This window comes from Eptesicus fuscus, chromosome 11 (genome assembly GCF_027574615.1).
Source record: "Eptesicus fuscus isolate TK198812 chromosome 11, DD_ASM_mEF_20220401, whole genome shotgun sequence".
Taxonomy (NCBI): Eukaryota; Metazoa; Chordata; class Mammalia; order Chiroptera; family Vespertilionidae; genus Eptesicus; species Eptesicus fuscus.
Window position 1 is genome coordinate 21,397,527 of NC_072483.1, and position 20,026 is coordinate 21,417,552.

General features: G+C 38.4%; 1 pseudogene; it reads left to right on the forward strand.

Moving 5' to 3' along the window:
• The first annotated feature begins 4,943 nt into the window (after positions 1-4,943).
• The window catches only part of LOC103287812 (dual specificity protein phosphatase 5-like), a 186,033-nt pseudogene continuing 170,950 nt past the window's right edge, over positions 4,944-20,026 (forward strand).

The window sequence follows — 20,026 nt, forward strand, 5'->3', positions numbered from 1 at the left end:
CTGACATTGTTTAAGGCATTTTTTTAAATACTGCTCCTTCAGGATGTATTTAGCACTAATGCTTCATGCTAAATGCATAGAAGATCCTAAAATTGATATTTCACTAAGAACAGGTTTGCCTATACTGTATCTCAAGCTAATATAAACTAATGTTGACTGATATTACTGCTACTAATAGTAATTTAGCATCAAACTGTATAAAACTAATAATAGTATCAAACTATAATCAACAAAATAAAACTAAAAGACTAAGCAACAATAGGATATAAATTTGAAATAACATCAGAGAAATTAGATGTGTGATATATGGGATTCCTCTCTACTATGCAATTTTTCCATTAATTTAAAATGATTCTAACATTTTTTAAAGTCATTGCTAGGAAAATGAAAAGTCAGAGACAGGGGAAGGGAAAAGTATTAAAGTATTCACAACACATGTATTTTTCAAAAACATATGTCTAGAATTATAAGAAATGCTTATAAATCAATTTTGAACCGGGGCAAAAGTAGGTTTACAGTTGTGAGTACATGAAACAGTTTATTCTTGTGTTATTATTTATTCATTATTGTATTATTTTCCACATAAACAACTATAAATCTATCTTTTCCCCACCCTATATCCTATATAATAAAGAGGTAATATGTAAATTGACCCTCACACTCTCATGTCACAAGATGGATGCCCCCACATTGTCACAAGATGGCCGGCAGTGGAGGGCAGTTAGGGGTGACCAGGCCTGCAGGGGAGGGTAGTTGGGGGTGATCAGGCTGGCAGGGGAGCATTAGGTGTCAATCATGCCGGCAAGGGAGTGGTTAAGGGGCTATCAAGCTGGCAAGCAGAGTGGTTAGGGGCAATCAGGCAGCCAGGCAGGTGAATGGTTAGGAGCCAGCAGTCCCAGATTGTGAGGGATGTCCAACTTCCAGTTTAGGCCCGATCCCAAACCGGCAGTCAGACATCCCCCGAAGGGGTCCCAGATTGGAGAGGGTACAGGCTGGGCTGAGGGACATCTCCCACCCCTCCCCCCCATGCACGAATTTCGTGCACTGGGCCTCTAGTTTTTTTTATAAATTATAGCTCAGTAGAAACTAGCATGAGGGGTGAAACAAATCCAAAAATATAAGCAATCACAACCCATGTAATGAACTAAAGTTAAAGCAATTGTCAGACAGTGCTGAAGCAAAATTCTCCTGTGCACTATGTTTAAAAGATATACATAAAAGATTAAAAGTATAAATAAGAATATACATACCAAAATAAAGTTAGTTCAACTATATTAATATCAGATAAACCATATGTTGAAATAGAAGCAATACTAGTGACTACATAATAATATAGATGTAATTCATGAGGATGACTTAAAAATTTAATAAAAATGTCATTCACATATAGCTATCTAGGAGAAGATATGGGAAATATATGAGAACAATGTTTTTTTTTTTTTAAAAAAACTGGTCAATAGTTTAAGGTGTTTTCTCCCTGCTGTGTTGGGTATTATAAAATGTAGTGTAATGAGCATCAGGCAAGAAGTATCTAGACCCAGAGTTGAAAAATAGTATATGATTGTTCGCATGAGACAATGTATGTCAGACCACTAGACCAAACTAATACATGGATAACCGTCTAATGAACTGCAGTTGTGTATGTCACAAAACAGAAGATAATGTGTTATAACACACACAGACACTGTGAAATAGGTAAAGAGGATATGGGCAATATTTTTCAAGTTTAAAAACTGTACAAGGGGCAAAGAAAAGAGGTTATGAGAGGCATCAAATATTTATAAAAAGTAAAGGGTCTAAAATATGATGGACTCTTTAACAAGAACATGTATGTGAAGTTTAAACTTGCTGAGCCTCAGTTGACCGAAAGAAGCATAACTAACTAGAGTACAATTCATAGAGGCTTTTTTGAGAGGGAGGGGAGAAGATATGTAGAAATGCTGTATATGTTAAATGCTTAAAGCATCTATGGCATGAAGGGAACAGTCCATTCCAATAAATATCATTATTATAATCTATTACTCTCATCTTACAGTATGCTGGTGAAGCAATGGATTTATATACAGATACCTTGACTAAGAAGAATTCACTGGTGAAATTGAAGCCAAGGGAACCTTCGTTTTAGAAAAGAAAGGAATGACCATGCCATTTGAGAACTTTTAATATCCGGGCAAGGGGATGCTACTTCTATTCAGGAGCAATATTGTGAGTTTAGAAAAATAAATGTCAAGATTCTTGGAGAAACGCAAGGTGCAATCCCCTGGGCAGAGGCTTTGTAAGGGACTAAGGCTCAAAGGAAATGTGTCTCGCTCTAGGGGAAAGTAAAATAAAAGCAGGTGCACCATCACAAGTGACCACAGCATGAGAAAGTGGAGCTAGAGTGAAAGGAATCATGTTGGCTACAGAAAGCTTTGCAGTGAGCTTTGGCTTCAAAAGGAAGGAATATCAAACAACAAGAAAAAAAAAACACACACACACACAAAGCAGTGTTGTAGAAATGTAAAAGTAGGTAGGCAAAAAGGTTAATACCCAGAATGAACCATGACAAAACATAATAACAATGAAAAGGCTTAGAAAGCTGTGTTTAGAATAAAATGAACATGAAAATAATACGCCCAGAGCTTGAGGGGCAATGTTAATAGCCAATAGATATCCAGCAAAGGGACAGCACTTGTATTTTGCTCCTACTTTCTCTGCAAAAAGAAAAACTTCCATCTGAAAGTGCCCGCTAGCTTCAGAAGCTGTGAAGAATGTGTGAAGTCTCCGACAAGAAACCAGGAGAAGGGACCAGGAACCAGAACCCTGCCGATGAATAAATTCCTCACTTTCTAAAAAGGTAAACACTAAGGATGGCCAGAGTTATACCACCTAATGCAAACTCCCAGATCACAGAACAGATGGTCTGTGAGCACTTGCAAAAAGAAGCACAGAACATTCGGGTTCGGCATGATCTCAGTAAAAGAAACATGACAGACTAAATGTATTTCCTTTTTGTGATGCAGGTAGCAGACAGCTAGGAGAAAAGACGCCCTAGACACAATGCATCTGGATGTTAGAGAACCATTTGACAAGCTTCTCAGCTGTCCTTGTGGACAGGCCAGAGCAATGTGGGCCAGCTGATAGCGCACCGGATGGACGTGAACCTGCTGTGTGCCCGGGCCCAGGGCGGTGATTTATAGGTCAGTGTCAGGCAGGTGGAATCCGTCTGATGCCCTGTTCCAACGCTCTGAGCCTGGCCTTGTTTTGTTAACCTATTTATCAATATCTGTCTGAGCGCTCACTGCAGCTGTTTGTAAGTGTATTAAAGCAGAAGAAAAATTCACTAACATTTATTTAGCCGCCACCATATGTTTGTCATAATGCATACATCTTCTAAATGTATCCATACAGCAGCCCTATAAGGTATTGGGTACTATCACCATTTTACTGGGAAGGAAATGAAACTCAGCTAAAATATTTGTCCCATAGCAAGTACCTAGTAGAGCAGGGAAATAGGTTTGCATAATTCCAAAGTTATAGCCTTACCACCGTATTATGCTATCGCAAAATAAGGATCAACTGAAGAATGTGATTATCATAAAAATTACTGCTGGCTCCTGGTACATTAATAGGTATTTAGTGACCAGATTAATGGAGGTAATTATCCTACTGTATGCTGCAGTGGTCTGGCTATACCTAGTTTTATGTATATGGGTCTGTGTTAAATTTTACTAGTAAGAGAGACACAAATAAAATGCAGACTGTGAAACTAATAACAAGGATTTGGAAACCTGTTATGTGACTACTCTGACCAACAGAAGACATTTAAAGTCATGTTAGTTGTTTTAAAAAAAAACCACACACAGAGAGAGACTATGAGGGAAAGAAAATGTCCTATAGAGTTTAAGTGGTTGGCTGTAGAAGCAATAAGTAGTGACCACAAGCACAGGCCACTCTGTAAAAGTGCATGGTAAATAACAAGACATTGCTAAGAAATAAAAAATCTACCTTGTGAGGTAGCAAACTCCCTACCATTGGAGGAGGAATAAGGTTTACATTTTCTGGGCTGTTGTGTTGATGATTATTTGCTTTGAGTATGAAGTTGTACTAAATGAATCCCAGACTTCAAATTAGGAAGGTATTCTATCTATCTGTGTCCCTAATTGGCCTGTACTATCCTTAGAGAGCCTTTCCCTGAATTATATTTGAATTAAAATAGCACCCCTATAACCTTCAAACCCTCACTCTATTTAGCTTTATATTACTTTAAGAAATTATATTCTATACAACCTAACACTCTCCCTTCTTTTTTTTGACCTAGCTAGTGGTTTCACTATCTGTACACTTTAGGAAAATTCATCCAGCTGTTTACTTACCATTCTTGCATTTTCTCTCTATATATGTTACATTTCAATTAAAAATATTTTTAAAAATTAAAGAAAAAAACACAACTACACAATTATTAGAGTGACAAAAATTATAAATCCTGAGTATACCAAGTATTGATGATGATAATGAACATGAGAATTCTCATTTAATGCTGGTAGCTATTTACAATTGTACAAAAACTTTTGAAAATCATTTGGCAGTTTCTTAAAAGTTAAGCTCTTCTTTAATCTAGTTATTTTACACCTAAACTTTCCCCCCTATAAGTTTAAACATATAATTACACAAAACCACATATAAATGCTCCTGGCATCTTTGTTCTTGATAGCTAAGAAGTGAAATAACTCATCAAATGATGACCATGTACTGAAATAAAACAAGAAATGTATACCTTATATCTATCTATTGAATTCTCACAACAACCAAAAGGAATAAACTATTAATGATACAACTGCATAAATAAATTACAAAATAAGATGCTGAGTGAAAGAGGTCAGACATAAGAGAATGTGTGCTATACAATTCCACTTACATAGAAGTATAAAAACTGCAAAGTAATCTATAGTGACAAAAACCGAATGGACATTTTGCTGTGTCAGTTTGCAGAAGGAGAGATGGACTACAAAAGGTATGAGAAAAACTTTTGGGATAATATAAACTACTAGAGGCCTGATGCATGAAATTTGTGCACAGGTAGGGTCCCTAGGCCTGGCCAGCAATCAGGGCCAATCTGTGGGGCGACCGGCAGGGTGATCAGGGGTCCCCCGCTCACACCCGCCTTCGCTGGCCTGAGCCTGCGGGCTAGGGGCAGCTCCTACATTGAGCGTTTGCCCCCTGATGGTCAGTGCATGCCATAGTGACTGGTCACTCTGCTGTTTGGTTGATTTGCATATTAGACTTTTATTATATAGGATTATGTATCTTGATTGTTCCAGGAGTATATACATCTTTCAGAATTCATCAAATTGTGCCCTCTCAATGCAGTATACTGTACATAAATCACACTGATAACATTGTAATTAACCTAGTGATTAATAATAGGAAAGGAGCAAAGGGAAGGCCAAATATTATAGAAAGGTCATTTGGGCAGCTTCACCAGGAAACTAGAGCTTTAAACTCCCCAGGAGCCACGGTCTATGCCCTGCAGAATGCTGAGGGAAGGGACTGGACAATGAGGAGAATAGACACATGCCCACAGAGGGAAGGTATTTACTTGTCTGTCAGTCACTCCTGGGAACGGATCATTGGCCAGAATGGGTGTGGCTACTGCAAGGGCGAGAAATTTGGGACATTTAATGCCCTGAACAGAGAAGTTCACTCTTGGCCTGTTGCGCTTAATTCCTGGCTTGTGGGGCTCTCTCGTCCCCGCTTCCTGGCATTTGCACACACAACGGACTAGTGGACTGCTGCTAGCCTGATGCTGAACTGGACCTGGATGCAGCATGGAACTGAGAGTCTGGACACTGGCTTTGCTTTTAGCTTTACTGAAAGCCCAGCTACATTTCTTCTGTGACAGGAATAGGACTATGGAAAGCCAGGGATGGAGTATCAACAAGTAAAAATCACTCATCTTCCCATGAAAGTCTCAGAAAATACTTTTTCTCAAGATATCATAAGGACCCCACCCCCAGCATCCATTAGAGAAGAAGATACCCCAATTTCCCCAATGAGAATGCCTCATTGAAGTTCATTCAAAAAGTTGTTTTCCTTGATATTTTCTTTAGACTGTTCCTATCTTCTGTACTTCCTGCTTTTCCCATGCTTTTATCCAGTCTTGGAATTGTAAAAATACAATAAATTATGCTTAGAACTTTCTCATATTTGGCCTCAAATGATACACTAGCCCAGGTTAGAAATATTTTGAGACCTTAGTCAAGTTATTTTCTCTCAAAACTTCTGCTATGCTAAGAAATTCATTTCCGTTGCTTTCAATATGTGACACTGTCTAAGTTTAGCTCTCACACCTTCCTGGGGAGAGGAGGTAGCAATATGCTGGTCATGGATATTCATTGCCTACCTGCGATTACCACATTCCTTCACCTGGAGTCTTCCTTCTGCCGTGCTTGCAAAACCCTTAAAAATAGTCATTTGGGAAGAGGCAGGAGCTAGTCAGTGTGGAGAACAGGGACCTGCTCATAGGGCATTATTGCGTAATGAGAGTTTGTTCTCACAAAGGAAGGCTTTTAACTAGGAGTTTCATTTGCCAAATGTGGTCTCCCACTGGAATGTGCTGTTTGCACAGCAATGGGATGGCAGTTTTCAGGGAGAAGAAAGGAACTGAGCAGAATCAGATGTTCTGGAAGTGGCCTAATAAATTTGGTTCTCCCTTTTTTAATCTGCTGGTAGCTTCCTTGTGACTGCATCTTTCATTAAAAAAAATAATAATAATAGAAGTCTTTTTCATTTAACTGTAGCCTTGCTCCAGTCTTGTGAATGGAACAAAATGATATTGTTTTATTCTGATGGATAAAAAATAAAGCCAAGTCATAGTGACAATGAGTGAAGGACAGTGAATGCAAGTTTAGAGCAGCCAGCTGTGAATTTGAATACTCGCCATCAGTCTGCCCTGTGACTCTGACCAAGTCACAATCTATTAGACCAGCAGGCATTTTTCTCAGTAAAATGCTGACAGACAGCTTGCAGTAAAGATCAATATAATTTGCATAAAAATGCTTGATAGGTCTTGTTTTTATCTGAGATATAGCCTATACCAGTGGTCGGCAAACCGTGGCTCACAAGCCACATGCGGCTCTTTGGCCCCTTGAGTGTGGCTCTTCCACAAAATACCACGGCCTGGGCCAGTCTATTTTGAAGGAGTGGCATTAGAAGAAGTTTAAGTTTAAAAAATTTGGCTCTCAAAAGAAATTTCAATCGTTGTCCTGTTGATATTTGGCTCTGTTGACTAATGAGTTTGCCGACCACTGGCCTATACATATAAATTATATCTTACGTAAATTATATCAGAAAGAAGGAATTTCAAATTAAGAGCTAACCATTGCATTTAAAAGGTCTATTAAGTCCCCATAGGGAAATACCCGTCATACGGAAAAGATCAGGAGATAATTGACTGTTTTGAAAGAAAAGACTTACTACTCCTCCAAGTACGGCCAAGTGCTGTGTGTGGGGAAAGCCAAACAGCCGCCAGGTAGAATGATGAAGCATGACCTGGGAAGACAAATGTAGATATAACACACCCTGGGAAACTCAAGTGCCTTCGACTCACTTAAAGCAATTGTGAATTGACAGAAACTAATGATTGCAATAACCCTTACAATTAATGAGGGCTACACAGAGTTCATTCTCTGGTTCAGCGTGAACTCTGCGGAACCTCCTTCTGTAATAATGAGAGGTACTAGTAAGTCCTCACTTATTTACATACTCTCACATTTCAGGGGTGATGAAAGTGGAAGTGATGCTGCAGATACCACTGTGACAGCAAGTGGAATTCCTTTGAACCTAATTTATCACACGGGGAAATCTGACTCTGGATTACTGTAATTTGCTTTATATTAGTGTAACATTGTTTCATTTTTAACAACAAAACAATGCAAGTTCAGAATGTACTTTCTAATGTACTTTCAGAGCGTCTCCTGCAAAGGCAGGCCAGTTATTCCACAGGGTTTAAAGGGATGCTTCAAGGCAAGACTCCCAAGAGGAGAGAGCATGTTCTCGAGCATTGACAGGCTGTGAATTCAGATAGACGCTGGACTGACTCCCAGCGCTAATGTGTACTTTGTGTGTAATCCTGGATCGAACACTTAACTTCCTCCAGCCTGTTTCTTCGCCCATTAAGCAGAAACGCTAATACTTCACAGGGTTGCTGGAGAATTAAGATAATATTTGTGAATTGCCTATCATACGGTAGGCACTCAGCAAATAATGGTGCTTCTTTTAGGCCACGGAGGAAAGATAAGCTAGTTATTTCTAACGCTTGCTTTCCACAATACCTATTGTTCTGCTGATATCACATTTATATCTGTGTCCACTGATTCGTTACAAATATCGATTACTGTTGACAAGATAAATAAGTCCCAAGGGCTCCGTAAAAATTTCACAGAAGAGTAACTAACTACTGGTCCTTAAGTTTCTAAGGACACAAAAGTCACAATATACTTGACAGGGAATTTATTGCCCAATGAGGTAATCCAGGCTTGTAACCTTCAGTGCCCGCTTCATGGGGTGGGATGTGCTCTGCAGAATCAGCAAGGAGCTGAGCAAACCACTAAGGTTACATTTTCCTTCAAGGCTCAAGCTGTTGTAAATGTTTTGGGGAGAAAAGTCTTGAGGCTTTATGAGAACAGTGAATATACTCTCACTTTCTCTCTGTAAGACACAGGGCAGAAAAATCTTAGAGAGATTGAGCCAGAAATGGATCCTGACCTCCAGAGTACATTTCTCTTCAGGAGCCAAACACACCAGGGAGGAAATAAAATATTTTATCCTCAGCTCTCCTCCTTTTTCCTTTCAGCTAATATTCTTTGAGATCACATGGACCAAGCACTGTTCTATACACTGAGGATATAGAATAAACAAAATAGGTGTGAACTACTATACTGTAGGGGAGGAAGACAGTAAATAAATAAACAAGTGACTAATCAGAATATTACACAGTGATACACACTGTGAAGAAAAATAATGTAGGGTCATGAAGATGGGCTTCCAGGGTGGGGTTATTTTTTGTTGCTATTTTATAAAGTTTGGTGGGAGGCTTCACTGAGACGACAATATTTGAGTATGGAAAGGAAGGGGGTAAACCATATGAAAACCTGGGGAAGAGCATTCTGGACTTTACTGATGAAGAGCGCATTTGTTTGAGGTTCATCAAGGAGGCGATGATGGCTGGAGTAAGAAAGGAGAGGAGAGTTGGGTAGAAAATGATGTCTAGAGTTAGTGAGGAGCCAGATCATTAAAGATCTCGTAGGCCATTGTAATGACAGCAGCTTTTATTCTGAACTAGAGGCCCAATGAATGAAATCCGTGCAAGGTGTTCGGGCCCCGCCATTGCAGCCGCTGCCTCTGCCTCGGCCCCGCCACCGCAGCTTCATCCAGAAGGCCATCCGTCTAATTAGCATATTACGCTTTTATTATTATAGATAAGATGGGAAGCTGTAAGTCTTCTCAATAGTGACCTGAGGTAACCTGATATACTTTAAAAATAATACTCTGGCCAAAACCAGTTTGGCTCAGTGGATAGAGCGTCGGCCTGCGTACTAGAAGGTCCCAGGTTCGATTCCAGTCAAGGGCATGTACCTTGGTTGCGGGCACATCCCCGGTGGGGGGTGTGCAGCAGGCAGCTGGTCGATGTTTCTCTCTCAACGACGTTTCTAGCTCTCTATCCCTCTACCTTCCTCCCTGGAAAAATCAATAAAATATATTTTAAAAAAATAATAATAATACTCTGTTTTCTATTTTGCTAATAGATTACCTGGGGTGTGTAAGTAGAAGCAAGACTGCCCAGGGGACAGTAGCAACAATCACATAAAATTCAGTGATGACGTGTACTTAAGGGGGTTCAGAGGGTTTGGTGAAAAGTTGTAACATTGCATGTATTTCATGGGGACTTGAACAAATAAGTTTTGGTTTTGTTTGGGAGCATTAGATACAGGGAAAAATAAGTTTTGCTTTTAGTTACTAGTAGGATGGAGTTCACATTTACAAAAATTGGGGGGGGGGAGAGTTTTGTTGAGGTAGGAAAGACATTTCAAATGTATTCTATCTATTAGACATCCAAGTGAAGACACGAGTAGAACAGTGTTTGAATTCATCTTGAAAAGTTTATATGTCCATTTTAAAAGTTAAATATAGCAAGTCTCTAAAAGCAGCATGGTTGATATTAAATATAAAATTTCTGATAAAATATTAAAATACCTTAAGACTGTAATACCCAAAGCATCTCTCAGTAAGGGCTATAACCCATTGAATACATTCATGTATTGGATCAAATTTTAAATTTTTAAGATACTTCATGGCTTAACTCCTGGTGCCTTTTGCATAAGAGAAGAAAACTAATATTGAGATACTAGTGTGTGGCTGACAGTTTACAAATCTGACTGCATTTTAATTCTTAAAAGTAAGGAGTTAGTATTTCTGATTGAAAGATAACCTTCAACTAATTAGGAAGAGGCTTACCCAATATACCCAAATAACAAATAGAACTAAATTTCAAATTCAAAGGTGGGGTGGTTGTAATTTTTTTCACTATGCCACTAAAACTTTCCCATTTAGCTGTCCACAGAGTGATGGAACTAGCCATGCAGAGTTAAAATAAACCAACCACTCATATTAAATTGAGAAAGAGGCCTGACTGGCATGGTTCAGTAGTTAAGTATTGACCCACACACCAAGAGATCGTTGGTTCAATTCCAGCCACGGCACAAGCCCGGGTTGTGGGCTCCAGCCCCCAGTAGGGGGCATGCAGGAGGCAGCTGGTCAATGTTTCTCTCCCTCATTGATGTTTCTATTTCTCTATCCCTCTCCCTTCCTCTAAAAAATGAATAAAAATATGTTTTAAAAATATTAAGAGTGATGGTATTGAGGGTTTGGTGAAAAGTTGTAACATTGCATGTATTTCATGGGGGATTGAAAAAATAAGCTTAAAATGACTTTTTTTAGAGGGGTTCAAAATGACTTATTTTTTCTTATTCCCTTTAAATCAGGTTTGCTCAAAGACCAGACTTTGTATATGATAGAAGTCTGTTACTATGGAACCCATTTCAGACAGGTTTCAATCTGCTATTTGCAGACAATTTAATCTGCATATTCAAGATTTGCTCCACAGAGACCTCTCCCCCTCTTTCCTTTCCCACGGGACTCATAATTGCTCCAGCCCCTCCATGCGGTGCTTCTCCAGCCAGGGCTCAAAGGCTTTGAATGACTGTATTTACTTTAAGAGAAACTTGAGTGACGATAAAAACAGCGTGTTTCCCACTGCACATCTGTTCTCTTTCAGAGTTTTATGTCGTCACTTTGCCAGAAGTCCCACCTGCTACTTCAAGGGAGCATGGCGTGTACTGATTCGCAGGATGCTCATCTGCATTGAGTATCATGAGCTTGATGTGTCAGGCACTCTGATAAGTTCATAATTGAATAATCTTCTACAATTTCTAGACTCCTCTGATCCTGAAGGTCTTTATTTATGGAAAAAAAAAAAAAACAGTGGTCTTTTTGAAAGGAGTTTTTAGGGGTAAAAAAAAAGGCAGGTTTAGGGAGTTTCAGGAATTAAGGGGTCCACTGGGTAGAACCACAGGACTGCAAAGCTGGGAGCTGCCGAAAGGCATACGGTCACAGAATAGGGGGTCTGGGAGCTGCCAAAAGGTATACATTTTCAGAATAAAGAGAAAGACCTCAGGGAATAGAAAAACAAAAGGGAGAAAAAGAGGGGAACCCCACATGGGGTTTGAGCTCTGAAGCACCTATAGTGACCAATCACAGGGGATATTAGGACACAAAGAACTGCAGCCTTTATAAACCTTAGAAAAGAGGGACTTGGTGGGACTCTCTCCCCCTCCCCACGTGGGAGTCTGTGCTTGTTTCTCAATAGGTTTCCATCTTTCCTATACCACCTTTTGTCCGGGGCTTCATTCTTCAAATGCACCTGGACAAGAACACGGGAAATCACCTTTGCAATCTGCCCAGAGGAAAAACCACGCATTCCAGTTTAAATTCCGCATGTTTTGTGGGTTTTTTGTTTGTTTGTTTGTTTTTTGCTAAGTTTTTGTGTTCATTTACTTTGCAAAAGCTTTTCCTTCCCTTTGGGTTGTAACAGTGTCCTTCTCTGGTATTTTGTTTTAGCTACAAATCAAACTAGGGACACATTTTTTTCTATTTACATTTGTGCCCAAATATAAGTGCCATATTAGTTTCTTATATTCTATTTCCTCTGTTCAGGACTCTTAATGACAGGGTATTAAAAATTAAAAAAAAATTGCTACGATATGTATATTCACATCAGATTTTGAGAAATTATTCCATCTTGTCTTAAAATGTACTTTTCTAATCAAATCCCTTGGCAAAGCCTTGGTTAAATGTAACCACGTGTCACTACCTTAATGTGTACCACTTAGAATAAGTAATACCTGAGATCATATTAATTATAGAGCATAGATGTATTGGGGTTAGGTTTGGTCTGCTGTGAGTCAAACTCCTACAATCTAGTGTAAGTTAGCTAGGTTTTCTCCAACTTTTAACATTGACATCTGAAGCATGTCGCCTCCAAGGTTATGGCAGAAGGGAAGAGAGATGTGGGAGGTTCTTAACTATACCTGCCAAGAAGTGACACATCAATTCTGCTCACAGTTCATTGGCCAGAAGTAATAACAGGGCTCTAATCTAATTGTAAGGAAATTCAGTGAGTACCAAATTTCTATTTCTCCTTAATAATAGAGTAGCAATTCCTCTATTTGCCATCTGGATTCTACTGCTTGGAGGAGACAAAATCCCAGCCTAGCAATTCTGTATCTTATGGAATTTTACAGCAAACAATAACATCCTAACAGAGAAATTTATAACTGGAACACAGTATTGGCAGAAGTTAATCTATTTTAGAAAAAGAACAGTACACAAATATAAATGAACTTAGGTTTAATGGCAAGAAACATATTAACTTCTATCTTAGTAAGTATGCGGAAAAAGTATCAATGGCTTTTATAATTGTGTACATGGGATTTGTTTTCTTTTAGTAAATAATAACTCTCAATAATTCATTAACCTCCATTAAGTCTCAGCTGTAACTGAGTAACAGTATGCCTAAGGACGAGAGTTTATCTTGCTTGCAAGCTTTCTACAAGCACTACACATTTTTTAGAGGAGAATTCTTAAAGTTGCAGGAATCGATTTCTAAAATCTCAAAAGCTCTGAGGCTTCAACTTTGAACAATAGCTAGATACCAAATTAGGCTTTTCTTTGCTGCTTTTGTAGCTTTAAAATAAAGACCACTCATAAATTGTCTCTAAACATTGAACTCTTCTAAAATAAACCAGATTTGACAAAGATGCTACAAAATAACTGAACAATATTTGAAAGGTAAAGAAAAAGAAAAGAAAGAAAACTGGAAAATGTTTGTTTGGTCTTTGAATACAGTCACTAGTTTGAAATTTTAATGTAGAGTTAATTCACTATGAAGGTGGCTTTTGCCACTGTCACTGCACACCCAAGGAAATCACAAGGAAAGTGCGAGATAAGCAGTTTCTACATAATTACAGAAAACAGCCCATAGAATATGCATGTTGATGACAATATCTTCATACAGTATGAATAAGGAAGCATTGTGTATCTAAAGGCCAAAAAAATATAAGATTGTTTTGTGTGTTTTTACTATGACATCATTTTTTTTCATATAATTTTTAAATTGCCAGTTAGATTTTCTTCTAGTTATAAAAGAAGTGTAAGTTTACTCTAGAATATTTGAAAAATAAAGAAAAATAGAAAAAAATAAATCCTACAGGTAAATATTTCAAGAACAAACAATGTTTTAGTTTGTATATATATAATTGGCATTTAACAGTCCCTATTTTGGATGTTTGAGCTTTATCTAAAAATTTTACTATTACAATAAACACTTCACTGAACATCTAAATATAAGCCTTTATTCCTTTAGCCTGTTTGCTTCTTAGGCTAGATTGCTGTCCTAAGATAATATTTTTGACTCTTAGTAAGTGTTGCCAAGTGACTGTAGCATTCTATAAAATGATCAAAATGACGGTTTTTATTATTTTAAATTAATTAAATATACACAGTGTTCACAGAATTGTATTGGCATTGAAAAATGCAGGTTTTAATTTATAAGAGAAAGCTGTGAGGAGAAAGAAGCATCTCACTGAATGGAGAATGTAAGCTATTTTGTCATCAGAAGGCATTGCAGAGATAGCATGGAGCAAGTGGAGCAGGGAATGTACAAACTGGAGTGGCAAATGTTTTTAAGATGGTCAGATATTCCTTCCAAAAGAAAACTGTGAATTACTTTGATAGTAAGGTGAGAAAAGTAACTCCAGTTTATAGGATACTAGAGGCCCAGTGCATGAAGATTCATGCACTCGGGGGCGTCCCTCAGCCCAACCACCCTCTCACAATCCGGGACCCCTCGGGTAGGGTCCCTAGGCCTGGCCTGAGATCAGGGCCTATCGGGTCTTTCCTTCCCTGGTCTGCAGGAAGCTGGCCCCACCCCCGCCGCTGCCACTGCTTGCCATCTGTGCAGCACTGCCTCCCCTCCCCTGCCACTGGTGGCCTCCCTCTGCAGGCGACAGGCTGGGGTGCAATGGCTTGGCTGGCCTGGGCCTCCCTCTTTCTTTGCTGGGAGTGGGGCCAGCCATGCAAGGGGCTGTCTGCCTACCTGATTGCCCCTAAGCGCTAGCCTACCTGCCTGATCATCCCTAACCCCCTCTGCCTGCCTGCCTGATTGCCCCTCAGCTTGCTTGGGGGTGGGGCAAGCCCAGTGAGGGTCTGTCTGCCTACCTGATCACCCCTACCGCTGGTCTGCCTACCTGATCACCCCTATCCACTCTGCCTGCCTACCTGATCACCCCTAACCATTGGTCTGCCTACCTGATCACCCCTACCCCTGCCTGCCTGATCACCCCTAACCCCTCTGCCTGCCTGATTGCCCCTAACCGCTTGCTTGGGGGTGGGGTCAGCACTGACTTCCAGTTGGTCAGCCTCTGGTTGTAGCAGGAGCTGACCGCCAGTTGCCTGCCATCCATCGCAGGCTCTTTGCTTTTGCCCAAGGCCGGAAAATCCTCCACAGGAGGCTTTTCCGGCCTTGGGCTCGGCCGCACCCCAGCATCCTAGCGACGGATCACAGGAGCCTACCGCCAGTTGCCTGCCATCCGTCGCACCCCAGCGTCGCCAATCGGCCACCCCAGCCACCCCGGCCACCCCGAGTCCCGCCCCCTGAGCCTCCGCTGGCCCAATCGTGGGCGTAGCGGAGTGATGGTAATTTACATATTACCCTTTTATTATGTAGGATGGGGACCAATTAGCATTTTAAGAAAGAAAATAGCCAAAAGTTGTTTTGAAGAATAAAAGTGTGTATTGCAGGATTCCAAGAGGGTGTCCTGGAGGATGGCAGGGAGGGAGAGAGTGTGAGTGAGTGAGGGAGTGAGGGGAGTGATTAAAATGTCCATACTACCCAAAGCAATCTATCAATTCAATGCAATCTCCATTAAAATACCAATGGCATATTTCACAGACCTAGAACAAACTCTCCAAAAATTCATCTGGAATAAAAAAAGACCCCGAATAGCTGCAGCAATCCTGAGAAAGAAGAACAAAGTTGGAGGGATCACATACCAGATATCAAGCTGTATTACAAAGCCACTGTTCTCAAAACTGCCTGGTACTGGCACAAGAATAGACATATAGACCAGTGGAACAGAACAGAGAACCCAGAGATGGACACAAGCCAGTATGCTCAATTAATATTTGACAAAGGAGGCAAGAACATACAATGGAGTTAAGACAGTCTCTTCAATAAATGGTGTTGGGAAAATTGGACAGATAGATGCAATAAAAATGAAACTAGACCACCAACTTACACCATACACAAAAATAAACTCAAAACTGATAAAAGACTTAAATGTAAGGTGGGAAACCATAAAAATCCTAGAAGAATCCATAGGCAGCAAAATAGCAGACATTTGTTGTAGCAATATCTTTACCGATACAACTCCTAGGGCAATGGAAACTAAGGAGAAAATAAACAAATGGGACTACATCAAGATAAAAACTTCTGCACAGCAAAGGAAATCATCAACAAAACAACAAGAAAGCCCACTGCATGGGAGAAGATATTTGCCAATGTTATCTCTAGTAAAGTTTTAATCTCAAAATTTATAGGGAACTCATACAACTTGATAAAAGGAAGATAAACAACCCAATCAAAAAATGGGCAATGAACCTAAATAGACACTTTTTTAAGGAAAACATACAGAAGGCTAAAGACATATGAAAACGTGCTCAAAATCACTAATCATCTGAGAGATACAAATCAAAACAACGAGGTACCACCTCACTCCTGTCAGAATGGCTATCATCAACAAATCAACAAAGGACAAGTGCTGGAGAGGATATGGAGTAAAAGGAATCCTCTTGTACTGCTGGTGGGAATGCAGACTGGTGCAGCCACTGTGGAAAATAGTATGGTGTTTCCTCAAAAAACTAAAAATGGAACTTCTATTTGACCCAGTAATCCCACCTCTAGGACTATATCCTAAGAAAACAGAAACACCAATCAGAAAGGATATATGCACCCCTAATGTTCACAGCAGCACAATTTACAATAGCAAAGATTTGGAAACAGCCTAAGTGCCTATCAGCAGATGAGTGAATTAAAAATGGTGGCACATCGCCCTGGCCTGTTTGGCTCAGTGGATAGAGCATCGGTCTGCGGACTCAAGGGTCCCAGGTTCAATTCCGGTCAAGGGCATGTATCTTGGTTGCGGGCACATCCCCAGGAGGGGGTGTGCAGGAGGCAGCTGATCAATGTTTCTCTCTTATCGATGTTTCAAACTCTCTATCCCTCTCCCTTCCTCTCTGTAAAAAAAATCAATAAAGTATATTTTATAAATAAATAAATAAATAAAAAATGGTGGCACATCTACACAATAGGAATACTACACTGCTGCCAAATAAATAAATAAATAAATGCAAAAAAAATAAATAAATAAAGAAGGAACTCTTACCATTTGCAACAACATGGATGGACCTGGAGAGCATTATGCTAAGCAAAATAAGCCAGTCAAAGAAAGATAAATATCACATGATCTCACTCATTTGTGGAATATAATGAACAACAGAAACTGATGAACAAAAATAGAACCAGAGTCATAGAAGCATCGAACAGAAGACTGTTCAACCTATGAGGGAAGGCAGGGGGGTAAGGGAGTAAGAGATCAACCAAAGGACTTGTATGCATCCCTATGAGCATAACCAATGGACAGAGACAGTCGGGGGGTGGGGGCTGGGGGCGGAGAAAGGGTATGTGCTGGAGAGAGGTCAATGAGGGAAAAAGGAGACTTATGTAATATTTTAAACAATAAAGAATTTAAATTTTTTAAAAAGTGCTTATTGCAGAAGTGTTTAGATTTATATTATGATTAAAGTATGGAGTGTAAGAAGCTTTTTACAGAAATCTGATTTTTTTGTTTTTGTTTTATGATTGATTAAGGACACCATCCAATCAATAACAGTTGAAGAAAGAGCAGGACATTGAGGAACAAATATTCCACTAGAACTGTAAATGTGTTCAATCATTCATTCCATGTCATGTCCTGTTAATTTTTTAGTGAGGCACTGTGCTAGGCAATACAGATACAGAGATTAATAAGAGGCATTTCCCATGTTGTGAGGACTTAGAATAAAGGGAGGAGGATAAGCAATTATTTACAAAGCTTGAATTATAATAATGAGATATTACAATGAAATAATACAGTATAATAATGGAGCAGATAGATATTACAATGAAATAATACAGTATAATAATGGAGCAGATCTGAGGAGGTGACAAGCTTTGGGAGGAAACATCAAAGAGTTGATACAGGTGACATTACAAGGGTCACTTGAAAAGTGTGTATGAATGTGTAGGAGTCTGTCAAGATGAAAGTTTCCCAGCCGGCAGTCCACACAGCGAGAAAAGCACATGCAATTGTGGAGGCAGCATAAAGGGATGGGGCACCCAGGGGAATAGTATTTATTGGTCCAGAGGGATGTGGTTCAGGATTATCATGAATTCAGAACAAAGTCATGCCAGATTTTATTTTGAAAATCTTATAAGGAGTTTGTGTTTGATCAAGTTGCATTAGAAATTCAATGAAAAGTTTAAGCAGGGAATTAATGCAACACATTATGGTCTTGTCCTGTGTCAAGTATCACATAGACTCTACTTCACACACAATCACAGGTAAGTAGCTTATCTAAACTCTCACACTGGAATTAGTTTGTAAAGGCAGTCACCTTGATTCTATGCCTTAATGTATTTATTTTCTATATTTAGAGAGAAAAGTTTTAACTGGCAAAATGGATTTACAGCACCTTCGCTTAAATGATGATGGCACAAATGTGTAATGAAAATCTACGCAGCTATAAAAAGATTAATGTGTGTATACATATATGTGACCCATTGTGCAACTTCCTTTTTCACTTCAGATCTAGCATATCTTGAAATATCAACAAATATATATGTATATATGATGATTGTGTCTATGTAGATGATATAGATATACTAGATCTTTAGTTAAAAAGAAGTTGAATAATCATTTGTGTATGATACATTTGTGTAAAAGAGAGTCAATAAAAATACATAATGTGTTATATTATTTCTTAATACATATAAAATTATGCATTTTTGAAAGAATACATTAAGAACTACTTATATTAGGCACCACTGAAAATAGCACCAAAGAATCAGAATTTTGGAACTGAGAACTATTTACTGCTAACATTTCCTGCTTTTGTAGTTCAATTCATACTTTGATCATATAAAAATATTTACACTTAGGACGTGTTTTACTTCATTATTATTATTATGTAGTATTTAGATTGGAGGCATGTATATATGATACTTTAAATTCACTTGTTAATATTCCAGATGTGCTTGAGAAAAATGTGTATGTCAATGTTTTAGTAACAGGATTTTATATATGTCTATTCAACAAAACTTATTAATTACATTATCCAAATTTTCTATACTCCTACTCATTTTTTAAGCTCTGCAATCTATTAGTTTATGAAGGGTAAGCTAAAATATCACCATATGCTGGCTAATTCATCAGCTCTATTAATTCTGTCAATTTTTATTTCCTATGATTAACATGTATTGTTAGAAAGATATATATACTGGAATATGTATGTATATAAATATATATATATGTATATATATATGTATATATATAGATTTACTTCCTATGATTAAGATACATACAAAATAAATATATAATCTTGACAATTTTTCTTTGTATCATTATTTAATGTGACTTTTCATTTTCATGCCATTTTTTAGCCTTAAAATTTATAGTTGACTCAATAAGACCAAGTTTTGCCATGAACATGAAGCAGGAGGAATCCTCATAAATTGCTGGTGGGAGTAAATATTACAACCACCTTGGGAGATTATATATTTAAGTGTACCAACAGAAGTGAATATATGTATTTCCTATGGTCCCGCAATTCTATTCCCAGATGTGTCCTCAACATTCACATGTCTACAAAGGCAATTTATGTAAGAATATTCATGGTGGCATTTTTAAAAATATCTTCAAATTGAAAATATCTAAAATATCCATCAACAGTAAATGAGGTATATAAACTGTAGTAAATTTATATAATCAATTTTATAGAGCAATAAAAATGAATGTAACCACATGGATAAAATTTACAAATTTAATGTCGAGTGAAATAAATAAACCTTATAAATGACTTATAAGCAATAATAAACTGTACAGGTAGAATGGAGAACAGTATTTAACTTTAGGAACAAAGGAAAGGTGATTGAGAATTTGTATGAGCAATGCTTTTTAAAAAATTTGCCATTACTTTTCCTTTTTCTTTTTCATTACTATGCTGATATTATATAGTTTTTATTTAGTTGTAATTATTTTACTAGTATGTATAGCTATGTTTTGTGTACGTTATATATTCGTAATACTCAATAATAAAAAGTAAAGATAATTTT